The sequence below is a fragment of the Cornus florida genome, unplaced genomic scaffold (assembly GCF_030987335.1).
Source record: "Cornus florida cultivar Cherokee Brave unplaced genomic scaffold, ASM3098733v1 CherokeeBrave_3.0.0_Hap2_Chr02, whole genome shotgun sequence".
Taxonomy (NCBI): domain Eukaryota; kingdom Viridiplantae; phylum Streptophyta; class Magnoliopsida; order Cornales; family Cornaceae; genus Cornus; species Cornus florida.
The window spans coordinates 31,730,460-31,736,459 of record NW_026775572.1 but is presented as its reverse complement, the minus strand read 5'-3'; positions in this window follow the sequence as shown (position 1 = coordinate 31,736,459).

The following is a 6,000-nucleotide window of genomic DNA, read 5'->3' as shown; positions in this document are numbered from 1 at the left end:
GGACAGATGGTTAACTAATAATTTAACTTGCTCCAACCTCTGGCCTTGGGATTCAGCTCTTCCAACTCAATATGAGTAAAATTGTCCAAAACTTTGAGATTTGCACAAGTCACACCTCTGGATTCCCTTCGACTAGTGAGCTCGAGATTTGTGTAATTCAATATTCAAATTCTTCTGTTCAACTTTATGAGAATTTTTTTGATTTTTGATTTTCTTGTTTTTTGAAAATTTCATCTACTGCAGGACTTGATGCAGTGTTGCATGCGATAGGTCTTGAGCAGTTATTTTTAAATGAAGGATAATTTATTTAGATTTTGTTCTTACTGATCGTTGGTACTTGTTTTTGGTTTTTAGCTCCCCTCAAGCGCATGAGCAGTTGGTGTTTTGATGAGAAACTTTTCTTACAGTCACTTAACAAGGTATTATGACCATGAATGGGTTGGTTGCTTTAAAGCGTATAAAACTATTACTTATGCATAGCCATGTTTATATGATTTCTTCACTCGATTAGGTTCATTATGCAGCATTAGCTATCTGGGAATGTACTGACTGGCATGGTTTGTTATTTCACTTGTAGGTTTTGGTTTCAGTCTCTGAAAGCAGTTCCATCATTCTTTACCTCGTTTCATACAAAATTTGCACAATGCTGTATTTAAAATCTCCATTAATTTAAGCCCATTAACATTCGGTTGGATAGAGAAAGAGAAGTCCACCAACATTCGGATGGATACAGCCTATTAGATACGAGGATAGAGCAAGGAATAGGAGAAATTTTGGACTTATTTTGTGATATTTGTTAAATTGGGCTTTTAAATTCTGTAAATTTTGATTGCACTGAAGAAGAAGATGTACCAACACTTTCTACAAAGAAAAAGAAGGTTCAGTATTCTAAAGACCACAAATCTCTAAACCCTAAACTGATCAAAAACCCAAATCACTAAACTAAAAACCACAAATCCCTAAATTAAAAATCAAATTCACAACAAAAAGCACCCAACCAACAAAATCCATAATCAAATCTACAACCAAACTCATCCAAAAAACAAAATCCATAAGCAAAAACTTGCTACAGAAAAATACAGATTTGTGTTTACCTGAACAGATGGAGCTTGAAAAAAATCTAAGCAAGAGTCTGGATGCAGAGGAGAGAAGAGCTGGAAAGTTTTGGTTTCAATTGGAATTGGAGTTTGGTTAATAACAATGGGCTGGTCTCATCGGATTTCAAGATTGATGTTTGAGCAGGCCTTTGAATTACTCTGTTGCTGAAGTTTTTCTCAGATATTTTCAATGCTGTGGATGTTTCTGGTTTGAGAGAGATTGTTGCAGAGATGCAAGCTTTAATGGACTTCAAGATCAAAAAATTTTAGAGCAGGATTTTTTAGTTCTGGTTTGTTTTGTTTTTGTTTCTTCTGGTTCACTCTAGTCTAGCTCGGGTTTCCTTTGCTGGTTTGAAAATGACATAGTCCATTACTTGCTTTGTACCGGAGGATGTCCTCCATGTTTGTAATTGTACTATTCTAATTTATATATAAAACAAAAATCCCATTCAGGAAAAAAAAGAAAAGAAATTCAGCAACAAGAAGAAGCTTATATTTGTGATGGAGGATGACGAATTGAAACAAAATTAAATCAACAAGGAACCAAATGTTCAGCACATGACATTAAGGGAATCAAGGCTTAAAATTATTCAAGAAATAGCAAAACAAATAACCTATTTCTCTAACTGAATCAAGCTAAGTGTCAATTGAGTGGGACCCATATCTAATTACAGTATACATTAAAGATTCTGCTTTAGAACGACGATAAGTGCACAGAGTGCATGTCGAAAATTCATTGTTCGCTATACCCCTTGATTCAACTGTAACAATAATGGGCAATCCTTCATTCTCTGGATTTCTCCCGTATATGTTGCAATTCTGGAACATGATGCCTGCGTCACCAAAGATGAAGTCTAGGGTTCCAAAGATGTTGCATTTGTAGAAAAATTTCCTGCCGGAAATCATAAACAAAGTGTCCTGGTATCCTTTGAAACTACACCTATAGAATGCATGATTTAAGCCTACACTTCTCACAGCAACTGCTTGTCCGGCATTGACTCCGGCGGAATTCACAAAGCTGATGTCTTTTGCAACAAAATGTTGTGCTTCTATATCTGCATGTACACATTAATAGACACACGTCTTGCTTCTATATCTGCATGTACACAATATACACACGTCATGAGGTGCTTCATAAGCCTTAGGTTTGGGGTTCGAGTCCCCGATAGTTCTTGGTGACTAGTCTCAGCTTGTTGAGGGTCCCTAAGGATTCGTGCATTTCCGGATACCAGAGTTACCCAAAAATAAAATACGAAAAAAAAAAAATAGTGTAGTATATGTTCTTATCAGTTTAATATCAGATTCGTGGATCAATGGCGCACGCATTTATAAAGGAAGAGAGATGGGATAGTGATCACATACTGACAGTGGCCGATTCGTCTGTCCCAGTACCAGTGGAAGTACTCTTTCTGAACTGTATTATGGTGTGGTCAATTCCATCTCCCAAGAACACGACACTGTTCTTATACATACCCATATCTACTGCTTCTTTGTAAATTCCCCGCTTGATGTGAATGATGTATGTGGCCGAAGCTGAATTAGGTATTGCAGAAACGGCTTTTGAGATGCTGCGATAGTCTCCACTCCCATCCTTTGACACCACATATATGGTTTTATACCCTGAAATGGAAATGGGAATGGCAAGAAACAAAATGAGACAAAGTAAACTACCGGCCATGTTGGTGGTGGAAAGCGGTGGCGACAGTGACGGAGGTGGTGGAAGGCAACAGCAGAGTTGGGAGTGATGGAAGGGAGCGATGGTAGAGAAGGTGGTGGAAGTGAAGTGATGGTTTACTGCTTTAAAACAAATAAGAAAAAAATTTCTGCTTTAAAATAACTATGTAATTTCCATATTACTACTCTGATTTTCTTCCTTATTTGTTTTCTCTTTCTTTTCTTTTTTTCGTTTTTTTTTCCTACCTCGAAACAAGGGTCCAGCTAACCCCAAAAATTAAATGTGGTACAAAGAGAGTATAATACTAAAGATGTTTAAAAGTTATAATGTTAAGGATGGAACACTTAATGTGTGGTACAAAGAGAGTTTAAAAGTAAATTAGCAGTAAAAATTATAACTAAATTAGCTGTAAATATTTGTTATTTCTTAATGAGATTAAGGTACCAAGTGTTACATCCTTATTAGTCCATCATTTTTGTTTGTATTTTCCAAATTAATATAATCAAAAAGTCAAAACAAAATAAATGTTATAGTTTTGTAATTAGTCTTAACTTTTCAAAAAGAATTAGCATCGTGAATGCAATTTAATATTCGTATTTTGAATTATTGTTTAAGTGACGTGGCTACGTCCTAATTAAAAGGACACATATGCATTGAAAAACGAAAAACAAAAATTGCAAAAACTCAAATACGGACCACAAAGTCTAGAGGCAGTTATTCATTTCATTTTGGGTAAATTTGTGGGTTTAATTCTAAAAATTTTGGATTTTTCTTTTCTTATTATTATTTTTTTTTCAGACCCACTGCGGCTCCTCTGTTTTGTCAGGGTACTTTGGTCTTTTCATTTTTTCAATCAAGTCTCTTGCTGGGTTGTCTTTAATTACACTAAATTCATAGGTTTTTTTTTTTTTTTTTTTTTTTTTTTTTTTTTTTTGTTTAGTTAAAGAAATTTGTTGCAAATAGTCAATAATTTAGAGTGTTTTTTTTGACACTTTACCCAAAATTGGGTAATGCACGGGTCACAGTTAAATAGTTTTGACTCATGTGGCCCACTATTTGCTAGTCATAGGATTGAGAATAGGGTGATACAGCTAGCAGAGTGAGCACAAACGAAGATAAAGAGTCAGGATGTAAAACCCTAAAATTTCGTACATTATTTTTTTTATTATTTAGTATTTTAACGTGATAGTTGAGATAATAGAGTTTTTTTTTTAAATTTAAAACTTTAAATAAGAGTCCTAGGTTATCTCGAATACAGTTATATTTATCCTTTATATTTTACATTGTATCAGTACGAGGATATTATTTTTCAAAAAAAAAAAGAAGAATGAAATTACCGAGAGAGAAAGAGAGGAAGCGGGTTACTGATTTTTCGTTGGCAATCTGCAGTAGCCGGAAAAAGAGACGGTGACCAAAGGATCTGCTAGAGAGAAAGGTTTAACGATATTTAACAGGCAAGTTAATCTTGCTTTATATACTTGTATATATACAAAACTCTGCCTAATTACGATTAATCAAGAATTAATATAACATGTTTTTATGAATTGGGGTATATCGATCTGATGTAAATTAGGCATAGAATGGCATGAAACTTTATCACATGTTCTAATAGCACTGAATATAAGTTTAAATGGAGGACATTTACTTGATGCGCATGTGTGTGTGTTTGTGTGTATAGATATTGAATAAATGTAATTCACATGTTTTTATACTTGCTATATGCATGGTAAGCTTGATTAATAGACTGATTTGATATTATATGTGTGTATATATATGGAAACTGATTTGGTGTTATTATATATCAATATACTTATACGAATTGTTTGATTTACGGAGAGTTAGAAATCAAAGTTCAGCGTGGAATATTTTAATAAGTGAAATAATTTATTGTTGTAAGTCTTGCATTCAATTTGATGTTTCAAACTTAAGCTTTATTGACTACATAAAGCTTAAAAGTAGACTTTGGGGTCAATAGAAGGTAGAACCGTTAGATATTGGTTGGAAAAGAAAAAAAACAGATAGAAAAACAAATGCATTATGGTGGTGAAGACCCACTTTGGGTTCTTCTCTACGAAGCACATTCTTGGCAATGGAAAGTGAGGGAGAGTGTGTTGCCGTGAGACATCGGTTTGATTATTGAAAGTTATCACTGGAATCTACTCGCCGAGCCTAGTTCGTTGGGGGCAATACCCGGGTTCAACCGAAATGAATAATATATTTAATTATTTTAAATTTTGAAAAACAAATATAGAAGAGTATTTTTTTTTAGTATTCAAAAAAAAAAAAAAAACTATTGAAATTCCAGAATATTAGTTTTAAGTATAATGGACTTAGTTTTGCTGAAATCCAGATTTTTAAATGACATTTTGGTAGTTTTACGAAATTAAAACCCGAAAAAGTATTATTTTCGGCACTAAGATGGAGAGTACGGAAATATTATTAAGACTTAGCTTCTGAAATTTTGTAGGGAGTCATATCTAATATTAGGCTATGTCCAGAATTTTGTACTCTCACTAGTTGGGTCTATAGGGTTCTGTTTTTAAATTAAAAGCGTGTTTCATATCTAATATTAGGCTATGTCCAGAATTTTGTACTCTCACTAGTTGGGTCTATAGGGTTCTGTTTTTAAATTAAAAGCGTGTTTGGGTGTATTACTTATTGATTTTAAATTATTAATTAATAATGTATTTCATAAATCACCATAAATAATAGTGATGAGTTTGGATTAGTCGGAGGGCAGTCAGGGACTGACTCTATGATGACTTTTGAGTATGGTCAGGGACCCACCTATTTGGGAGTGCACTACCCTTTTGTTATGGCCATGGGTCTAATGAGCCCTTATTGTGTGGACGTGATCAGGGATCATCTGGGGAGTAGACGTACAATCCAGCCACACGTGTGTTTTTGGTAGTCAGGGACTATACGATTCACACCATTTTATTGGACGGGAGCCCGGGGCTCATGTGAGATATGCCGATTTATAAAAAAATAAAAGATGGTTATTTATTAAGTTTATAACTAATTGGGTTATACATATTTGAATAATGAACTTATTTGAGTTGCTTATATATACAGGAATATAAGGTAAGGTTAATTTGCTGAACGATGATTATGTTTAGCATTTATTGCTGAGCTTGTGAGCTCACCCCATTATCACATTTCAGGTACACGTTGAGTAGGAACGTGATGGGATTACATGATGGGAACGGATTTTAGCTCGTTGCGCAT